Raw genomic sequence first — 10,774 nt, 5'->3', positions numbered from 1 at the left:
TTTTTGCAGCTAAGAACATAAATTATTTATGATTAATTCAGGAATTTGGTAGCTGTACTTTTTTTTTTTTTTTTCCAGCAGGGTCATCAAAGAAGTGTGCCTTACTGGATGAGCAGGTCTGAGAGGGATGCACTGAGTTTCCAAAATGCAGGTGAACAAGATTTCAGGGCATGGGAAACCCACTTAGATGAGATGACTGACTGTAAGATCTGCTGTTGCTCAGAGTTGCTTTTCTGTCTGTGTTAATATAGATTAAGATGCAAGTGAAAATGGAGTTCTATACAGTAACAGATCAAACCTGGGAAAATGATCCCAAGTGAGATCTAGGTGAGATTTAGGTCTGTGTGGCAACCCGAAATTAATTGTTACTTCAGTGCTACCAGTTGTAGCAATGTGCCTTTGGGTGCCTGCACAGTTCTTTGACAGCTCTGCTCAGGAAATAGCTGTAAGGCACCAATTTGCCTCTGCACCATCTAAAACACAGAGTTCAATGTGCAGCTCAGGAGGCAGAGCTCTGCACCCATGGTGCTCCTATCCCTGTCTGCTTCAGTTTGTTCTGCACTACCAGAGTAATGGTCTAAGGAAACATTTCTTCTCCAATGTGTTTTTTAAATAACGTGGTAGACAAGTATCCTTATATGTGCATCTGTGAGGTTATTCTGATCTGTTACTACTCTGCCTTACAGAATACTCCAGGCTGTTATTGTAACCAGCGATTACACACAGTTGTTTCCTTTCAGTTTTTGTTTTTCACTTGAATGTAAATTTTGCAGGATCAAAGGCTTCATACTCAGATTTCTCTGTATGAAAGAAATGTTTCCATTTCATTCTGGCAGTTGCTGTGCCTTATGGCTACAAAAGCAGTTCTCTTTCAATTCTGAAAAGCAATTATAAGAAAAGCAAACCACCAATTAGGCTATGGAATTGACTTCAGTATTGAATATGGATGCTTCATTACCAAGTCATTTAAAACAGGACAGCAAGAGAGGGAAAATTCTGCATTAGTGACAGCAGGCACTAACCTAGGTGATCTAGCAGGCATTCTCTGGCACAGTTTCCAGAAGTCTACTGTACAGCAGATTAGCAATAAACCCTAGAAGCTTTTTACCAGCTAAGCCATTCATGTGGAACACAGTATGTTGAAACAGATTATGTAGGTTGTTTGAAAGTTATGCTTCTAATAGTTTACTTTTGTAATTCTGTAATAGGAATTTCCTCAAGTTTGTGTATAAATGATGGGAAAAGTGAATTAAGCAACACTAACAAGTGTTTAACTTGCTTTTGAGAAATCTTTTCCAAAACTTGATGTTTACATGACAGTTAGCACTGTCCTAATGCCAAAAGATATTGAAAGGAACGGAAACGAACTGTGCTGTCGTTTGCACCCCATGAAAAGTCATTTGATAGCTCAGAAAGATTTCTCAGTTTCTCTAGCGACTTGTTTCTAGTGTAAGCTTGCCATCTCTGTATGCTGCTCACGTACTTAGTCAAGCACAAAAGCAGCGTTTGAAAAAAAAAAAAGAAGAAGAAGAAAAAGATAAACTGTGGGGCCAAATCCATTATGATGTAGCTTCATTGCACTTGGTGGAGTTAAGCAAGCAGAGAATTTTTTGTGGAGAATTAGGAACAACTATAAAAATGATGAAATATTAAAATGAAGCCTTAATAGAGCATTAAAGCTGAGAGGAGTAACAATTGTTTATCTGGAAGTCACTTTCACTCCAAATATAAGGAAAATGGTAAATGGAATGACCTTTCCAAAGCCTTAGAAGTCGTGCATCCAGTCTCTCATCTTCTCTGACTACGAAGCTGGTCTTTCCCATAGGCTTCCCAAAAGTTATCTCCCTATAAAGATATGATGTTATCTCCTGGTTTTGATCAGTTCACTTATGCAGATAGATACATGTAATGGCTCAGTTTAAAAACTGAGTCCTTGCCAAAATGTCTGTGTTGTCAAAGTAAAATGAAACTTAACATCACATGTGTAAATATATATATCAGTATATAATATATATATCAGATATATATATATCGCTGATTAAGACAATGACACGAATAACCTACTGGAACAGATGCACACAACATCACATAATAAATGTATCCTTACTGCATGTGGAGTGGTATCACAGTTGTGTCTGAACACACTTGATGATTTAGTACCTTTTTCTGTGAGATAAAGCTGTGCCAGATCAAGGCGGAAAGCGATCCAGGCAGCTGAACTACTAAATGCTTTCACAAATACCATAAGTAAATTATTTCATACAAAGTTGTCAACAGTTTACAGGCTGGTTCGGCCCAGTTCCATGACTAGCGGGGTGGAGGGATTTCACAAAATCTGTGCCTCTGGAAAAGGGAAACAGGGGACCCCAAAATAATTAAAAACAGGGGCAGCGATCTGAGGAGAAACAAACTAATTTACTAAATATAGTATCAGAATGCAAGATAACACACTATAATACATTATATTTAGAATTGAAACTAATAAATGAAATATAATGAGAGAGAGTGTCTGAAAGGTGGAAAGGCCTCACCATAACACTGAGGTAAGATGCGTAGTCTGGTTGAGCAGCAGGGAGGAGAGCCTGATGAAGACCACATCAGGTGATCTTGCCAGGGCTTACAACAAACACTGGCAGTTTTTGTATTGTTTTTGTTTCCTCCAGTTTCATTGTGTATCCTATCAAGATTATCTCTGCATGTAGTATAACTTCTTTCTATGTAGTCTGAATGATTTGGTTTTCTAGAGTAACAATTAAAGAATCTTTTGTTTCAGCCATCCAGGGCTAGTAATTAATTTGATAGTCTCCACTTTAACCTGGGCTACATTATTTGCCTTTACTAACCCTACCTGATGAAGGGCAGAATGTGTGGCAGGTCAGAGGCTGGATTCAGGTAAACATTCTTTACCAAAAACTTTCTAAACCAGGTGGAGTGAATTGGATATACCCATGTAAAAGATTCCTTCAGCCTTTTAGTATCACCTGTACAGTGATTGTATGGAATAACCTGATAGAAACTTTTCCTGTACTACTCAGCACTTCTGATTCCTGTCCCTCTACAATCCAGATTAGCAAAGGTGCAGCAAGATGAGACAAAGCCAAGACTTCTTGTCTGAGCTCCATAAAAGGTTAGCTGTCATCTGATTCAAATAGAAACTTTTGCAAACATAATATTTTATCTAATTCAGTGAAAACAACTGTGTCTTGATGGCTAATCTCATTGCTGTGATTGAAAAGAGTAGATTGTGCTACTTCCACAGTTGGAATCTAATGACCCATGATGACAGTACAAACTGTTGATTAGGTCTCTGGTCAAGATTGAGGCATATAACTTAAGATGACATAACCCGTTCTAGCTGGTCTCATATTCCTCCCTAAATTCTGATTGCTGGTGACGTCATGCATCACTCCGGTCACCTCCACAAGGGGTAACAACTGTACTTGTCTGTAAGGCCTATACCAGCTAGGGATAATTGAAAAAGAAAGTACAGTATTATCACTGAAACTACAAGTCATCTGAAATCTCAGTTTTTACATCTTCCTTTGAATATATTTCTGCAGGAAATAGCAGTAAGCAAATCGTATAAGGATGAATTCTATAGAAAACTTGGCAGTACTGAAACTGAGATGTATCCATATGTCTCTAAGGGACATGTTTAGTGATAGGATACGGTGAGTCAGATTAATGGTCGGACTTGATGACCTTGAATATCTTTTCCAACCTAAATTCCATGCAAACTGTTTTCTCTGCCTGCCCTGATGGTAAACAATGTATGCATTCCTCATCATGGGTTCATCCTCCTCTGCCTCTGGTTTACTTGTCTTGCTTCAGATTAAAATTTGCTGATACCAGGCTATGCAACTTCTCTCTATCATATTCCTTTATATTTCTTTCCAGTTCAGCCCATCACAAACCTGGCCATTTGGAATTTAACAGTGTAGTGAAATTAACTGCTTGGTGAGTCCATCTGAAGCCTGACACAGCAATCCTTGTTCTATACTAACTGCCTCCCTTGACATACAATCATACAGAAACTTGTCTCCAGAATGTAATCTGAGACCATATGTGTTAGGTCCTAATATCCATGCATATGTGCTTGGGTGAGAATGATTAGGTGAGGACAATGATCTGTGCTACCCTGAAGAAAGACAGAGAGACTCAGTCCATTCATCTCCTATTCCCTTCTAATCCCAACTCCAGAAAAAAAATCCTCAAAACTAAATACTAAATCTCCCAAACTTAAAATTTGTGGGGGGGGTTATGGTTTTTTTCTTCTTTTTGTTGTTGTTGTTGTTTTGATTTGTTTTTTATGATTGCTCTCAAGAATTGTTAGGCAAGATGAGAGAGAAATCAGGCAGGCATGCTGGCACAAATACCGCTGCAGTCAGAGTAATGCTGCAAATAGCCACAAGCAGGTTAGATAAGAAGTCTGTCAACAGCGTCATTAAAATCTTGGGTAGAGGAAGTGTAGTCATAATGTTTTTGGGGTTGTTTTTTCTGCTTGCTGACCATAGTAAGATCTTCTCCTTTGTCAAATGAAGTGAGACTTCCTGTTCATCTGTGTAGAAGCAAAGATTCTTGGCAAGAGGGTCAGAGACCCTTCCCTATTAATCTTTGTGGAAAGTAAAAAGCTCCTAAGGAGAAAGGTCTGATATTAATATTTTTGTTCATTATTTGCAAGAAGCTGACTATCATACTAGATTTCGCAGAAATGTATGGAAAGACAGAGTCCCTACCCAAATTAATTTACTCTGTAAATGTTAACATGGAGGATGGGAAAACTATGCAGAATTACTTTTGTTTTGCAGATCCATGGAGTACATGGTATCACCTCTTGTAGTCTCCTGAGAAAAAGAAGATGGTATTATGCTTTTTTCAGTGTTGACTTCATGGACAGTGCATTTTTCTCCCTAATTAAAATTTATCTCTTACAAGATTGAAATTTCATTGTACACTTTCCATTTCTTCCTGTGAGTTTGATGAAGAAATGTTAAACGCAATGTGTGGCTGTGCATTTACAGCAGTAAAGGAAGGAGGCATGAATTAAAAAACATGAGGACCTGCAAATAACATCTGGTCATAGATAAAGTATGAGAAAGAACATGAATCTTCCAGGCTCTAGCTGAAGATCAAATGAATCGAGAGAAGTTGCATTTTCCATTAGTGTTTTCATACAGCTCTGCCTCCAGGCTTCAGGCAGGACCAGAAAGAAACAAAAGTGCCAAAATATCATGAGAAAAGCTGCTCTTGCAAAATTTCTGGCCTGACCAGTATAGGAAAATCTCATGAAAGACTGTTCTCGTTTCTTTCCAGCCCTGCTTGGCATGCCCACTTGGAAGTTTTGAACCATATTTGAATTATCTGGTTTCCCATGTGAATAGTATTCTGTAAAACTGTGGTATGACAGTCATACAAACTTGACACACCAAACCTTTGCAGACCAGTAGCGATTTAAGCACTTTTCAGCCCATCTCTGGAAATTAGCATTTATTAGCAAGCAGAGTTCTAGAGTCTTGAAGAAGGAGCTGTACAAACCAATAGGAAAACACATCGGCCACCAGAGTTTAGACCCTAATAGTTAAGACAGGATTTTGCAATAGGTCCTCATCTATAGGATAGATAGTATCACTAACACAAAAGCATACAACTAATCAGTGTTCAACCTAGATTTTTTAAATGTGAGTCCAGAGTGTAAATCACTAGACAATTTTCTCACATTCAACAGAATGTGTTGTACACTGCAAGACATCTTAATGCAAACCAAAATATCTGAAAAGCCTATTGTGCAGAAAACTGTCTGGGATTCAGTCTGTCACATTGTCAGTTCACATTTAGCCTAATTCACTCCAAGCACAACAGCCTACATGTTCTGTTCTGCCTGCAGCAGACAGTAAGCAAAAGCAATTTCAAAATCACTATGAACAGTGACTTTGCTTATTAAAAGAGAAAAATCTAGCTCCTGGATTCTGCAACTTGTAGAGTTAAAGATAACTTCAAGAAGAAAAATACATGTTTTTGAGAATTCATGACTGTAAAGTTGAGCCCTAGAACTGCCAGATGAAAGGAGGAAGATTGGAAGAGTTTGCTGGCTCAATCAGCCTCCATGGAAGACAGATTCTCCATGAATTTCTCCATGACTTCAATATCAGTCACTGAAAGCCGTGGTTTTTTTCTCACTGTAGAGCCCATTATTTTAGGTTCTGTAATCTAACTCGAGTAGTAATATGATTCCCATTGAACAAGTCTCTTCATCAGCACAACAAGGAAGAATCACAGACTTAGTCCAGTCACTCTTTGTATGATAGATACAACACAAAACCCGTAGGTTTTATCCAACTTGTGTTTCACAGTTGGGACATGTTGCCAGTAGTAATGTACTAGACTGCAGTTCCAAGGACACGCATATTTACCAAGGTCTTAGCTATGATTTTGAAAGGCATGAATTCCCTTAGGACAATGTGTGGGGTACTGCTGTGCCTTAGGGCAAACTGGGAAAGCCAAGGAATATACTTCTGTTTGTGCTGATGAGATGCTCCATGCAAAGTCCATTAGTCAGAACAAATACGGCTCTGTTTTGCATGATGCGAATGGATTGTAAGGGCACATTACCGCCTCCTTGTAAAAAAGGATGTTCTTTGTGACCAAAATTCCTCAGCATGCTGCACACTGCAGCTAAACTGGGGAGGTCCACACACAATATCTCTGTTGTATTTCTGTGGCAAATATGTGGCAGTGTAAAAGACAATAACAGATGAAACAATCTGAATCGCTAAATAGTAAATGGGATTATCTTTTTTTTAAAGCTCATAATTTTTTCTTAATTTACTGAACATGTAAGGCAGTTTTCAAGACTAGCTTATGGACTAGAAGCATTTAAAAGTCATCCACAGCATGGCTTGACGTTGCTGTGACACAGTACTGGTACAGTCTGCAAAGCACTGCCAGTGAATCTTGTATGAGGGATTTATGAGAGCCGAGACTGCTATAGGAAACTTGAGCTGTTTAGAGAGGTTATGAACTTTTATTTGCCTTATTACTTTTGTATAAAATAGCTGTCTCCCACTGTTGACATTTCCAGTCCCTGTGGGATGAGTGACCCTTGTTACTGTGTAGCAGACCAGAACCTAACAGAGAGAATCCAGGACAAGTGGCAGTGGAATGAATCACTAATTGTCTTGTTCTTGCTCCACTCCCAGATTGAAGAGGATATTGGCTGCAACTTGTTAAAAAAACAATGTGTGATCTTAGCTTTTGTTAGCTGACCAGTGTGTTCCTCAGGGCACCACTACATTCTACCTTTCATCTGGTTCCCATGAATTATAATTTTCCTCCCAAGAAAAAGAGTCAAGTAAGATCTATCTTTGATGGCAAAACAGCAAATGGTTGTCTTCCAGAATCTCTGCTTGCTGTTTGTTAACCAGTCCCAAGTGCTTTTAGTACATATTCTCTGAACTAGCAGGATTTTGGTTGAAGAATATTTTCCACAGACCCGTCACACTATTATCCACCCACTGCATTGGTTTTCTTTCCAGAAATACACCGCCAACTGAAACTGCACGATCAGTACCAGAACAAATTGCTATTTGAACACTCACTGCCATCCAAAGGGCATAATTCCTTAACAGGCAGGACTGCCACTTGTTCTAATGTCACTGCATTTCAAGCCCAGGTGTGGAGCTCCAGGCCGACCTCTTAGCAGGATGGGGCAGCACGCAGCTCCAATTTCAACTTATACTGTGCCATGTCACAGCCAGTCACACTATGAAAGAGAGACAGGCATCTGTAGAAATGATATACATCACTGGATTTGGTTGGCTGAGATCAACTGCCCCACAAGTATTCCTCGGGCAAACTTTGTCTGGATACATGGGGAGATACTATATCTTGCAGATAGCTTTCAAAATACACAGCTTTTTAGTTCCAAAGCGCTCTCTAGAAGATATACAGTTTGGTACAGGCAAGACTTTCTTCATCATCCTGCACCAGTACAAGGAAATGTGACCAGTCTGAAAGCAACACCTTGTTTGAGCTAGTTATTGTGAGAGACTATACCAGTGGGCATACCATACCCCATTTTGTGCATAGAACATCTTTAAAAGCATTGGTGGGGACAATTTAGATTTCATTCTTGGGTGTTGGTAACTTTCCTCATTGAGTTTTTAACCTCTTTGGTCTGTCAAAAGAAATCTAAGACCTGAGCTGTAAGGCCCAGGTGGAATGGTTAGAGATTGAAATCTGACATCATAAAGCCACTGAAGATTTTGATTACTTCAACCCTTACAGATCTCGATCGTATCAGTTAAAATTGTGTAAGATTTATGGAAATGTATCCTAAAGATACAGTTCTATTTTCCTGGGGCACTTACTTCAAAGGAAGAGAATGCTTTTGTTTTTCTCCCAGTAACAAGACATGCAATATGTAATTCAAGGCAGGTAATCACGATATGATCTTTTTATTTTGTTTTCTTATGATAATATAAACATAATATTAACAGAAATTATAGTTGGATTTGATCTTCATATTTGCTAAATGCCCAGAACTGCTACCTAATTCACAAAACAAAAAAAGTAAAAGTAGAATAATATTTCTAATGCGTATCTAATGCTTTTGGTGGTACCAATATTAACATTCATGTCTACAGAGCTCCAGTTCCTTGTTTTGTGTAGCAGAGCTATGGGGAAATGTAAGGACAAATCTGAGAACAGGGCATGCAGGGAGATCACTTTGGACCCATCCTCATTTGTGTTCTTGTAGGAACATAAAGTGAGGTGAGAAGAAGACGATTATTGTAACCAACTATTTGCATGATGTATCTGGCAAATGCTATTGTAGTACAGTAAAATCCAAGAGGCCCACCTTTTGAAGAGAATTTTAAAACAAATGAGAAAACCGCTGCTTTGTAACAAATGTCCTATTTGTTCATTTGACTTCAACCAGCATCCTCTGCATGGCACTGCTACACCTGTTGCGCAGCAACTAAGATGCAGTATAGAAAAACAGTGTATCATGTGCTTTGTCAAATGTTAACATACCTGTATGGGAACTGCTGAATCACGGCCTGAACGTCTGATTGATTACCTGAGGCGAGCAATGAGTCAGCCACAGGAGCACAGGTGAAGATAATTCACCTGTGCTACCAAAAGGGGTGGAGCCTGGCTCCACCTCTCCTAGACCCCCTTAAGAGCTGACTGCTAGTGGGGAAGGATCTTTTCTGGAGATCTATTCTACTTGAGTTTTCCATGCAAGCCTAGGATATGGGTGAGTGTACCTATTACTTTTGTTTCCTGCTTTGGTATAACAATTACATAGTCAAGCTCTCTGCTATACCATAACATCTGTATATTCATTAATTGTACAATACCCTATGCACTTTCCAAAAAGATGAAAGGAACTGTACAGTTACTGTTGAGTTGAGGCCTGAACCACTGATTAAGCACCTGGGGAAAGGACTTGATCAGCCCTGGGAGCATAGGTAAAGGCAATTCAGTAGTGTAACTGTAAGGGATGGAGCCTGGCTGCACCTCTCTTAGACCCAATTTAAGGGCTGACTGCCACTGGGGAAGGATCTCTAGTTGGAGATTGCTCCTTTTTGGAGTTTTTCCTGCATGCCTGGATCTTCAGAGAAGGGTGGGTATTTTTCCTTTTTCTTTGTAACACCTTTCCATTGTGCTAGCCCCTTTATCATTACGTTTCCTGTATCAGTATTCCACCATGTTGATTTTTTGATCGTTACAGGAACTCACCCAGGTTCCTGGGTAGAGGCACATTGATGCCTTTTCTTTTGTTGAAATAGGTGGAAAGGATGTGATTTTGTAATAAACCTAAAAGAGTGGGTGGGAGAATGTACTTTAGCACTGACTAGCTCCTCTAGACAGTGGTTATTCATAGGTGAGCTTCAATCTTGAGGCTGGCATCTTTAGTGACGCTCTAAAGAAAAATAATCCATAGCCACAGATTGTTCTGTGTTGAAAATATTCCCTCTCTGTTGATGACTGTGGTACTGAAAAATGTCCTTTAAAAAAGAAAAATTGTGAGAAATGATCTTGTGGTAAAACACATGTAAACTCCTGGACAATATTTTCCTTGGATTAAAGCAAAGCTGTGAGGCTGACTTGATCAAGAAGTTCCAGAAGCTGTGAAAGCCAGTTAGATAACTTTTCTTCAGAATAAGTTGATTTTTTTTAAGTGTTCCAAAAGCAATGTGAGTTTATTTCTGATTGTTATCACTCATTTGATAACACTAAAGTTGTATTCTGAGTCTGTTTGCTTTTTTTATTTCTGCTGTTCTTACCAGTGCTTAACAATCTCATTATTTTCTGCCAAGTAGAGATTTGAAGCACTTTCTTTCACCTAGAACTTCTTTATGCTGAAGTTGCTAATATCTTTCTATTTTTTGGTCTACATAATTAAACCTTTATGACATAAAATTAATTGCTTATGATTGTATATTACTATGCAACAAGGAAACTTCTCAGAATTTTAACTGTGCTGATACAATTTGTTGCTTTACATACACGTAGTGTGGGGACTACATTATACATTCAGAAATTAGGATTGGCTTTATCTTATGAAAAATACTAGGACCGCTTTGAGAATTACTCATAACAATGACTAGTAACAGGAAACTTTTAGAACCTGATATTTGTCAGCTTGAGTCATCCTATCTCCCAAATTCACTATTCCCTGAATCAACCCCATACTTGAACTAGCTATAAAGCGATGCTTTCCACACCATCAGAAACAGTTCTGGTATGAGCTTAATCTGTGTGTAAA

At 38.8% G+C, this 10,774-nt stretch overlaps 1 protein-coding gene and 1 long non-coding RNA gene across 3 annotated transcripts in view; one reads left to right on the top strand and one right to left on the bottom strand.

Moving 5' to 3' along the window:
• ZCCHC24 (zinc finger CCHC-type containing 24) overlaps positions 1–10,774 on the bottom strand; it is a 103,637-nt gene that overhangs the window by 58,572 nt on the left and 34,291 nt on the right. The gene's annotated exons all lie outside the window — the stretch shown is intronic.
• LOC104911943 lies at positions 65–5,370 on the top strand. Its single transcript, XR_004160483.1, has 3 exons — positions 65–151; positions 3,898–3,957; positions 4,809–5,370. It is a non-coding gene; the product is annotated as an uncharacterized LOC104911943 (long non-coding RNA).

The sequence above is a fragment of the Meleagris gallopavo genome, chromosome 8, assembly GCF_000146605.3.
Source record: "Meleagris gallopavo isolate NT-WF06-2002-E0010 breed Aviagen turkey brand Nicholas breeding stock chromosome 8, Turkey_5.1, whole genome shotgun sequence".
Lineage (NCBI taxonomy): Eukaryota > Metazoa > Chordata > Aves > Galliformes > Phasianidae > Meleagris > Meleagris gallopavo.
The sequence above is the reverse complement of the archived record's forward strand: the minus strand, read 5'-3'. Positions and strand labels throughout refer to the sequence as shown.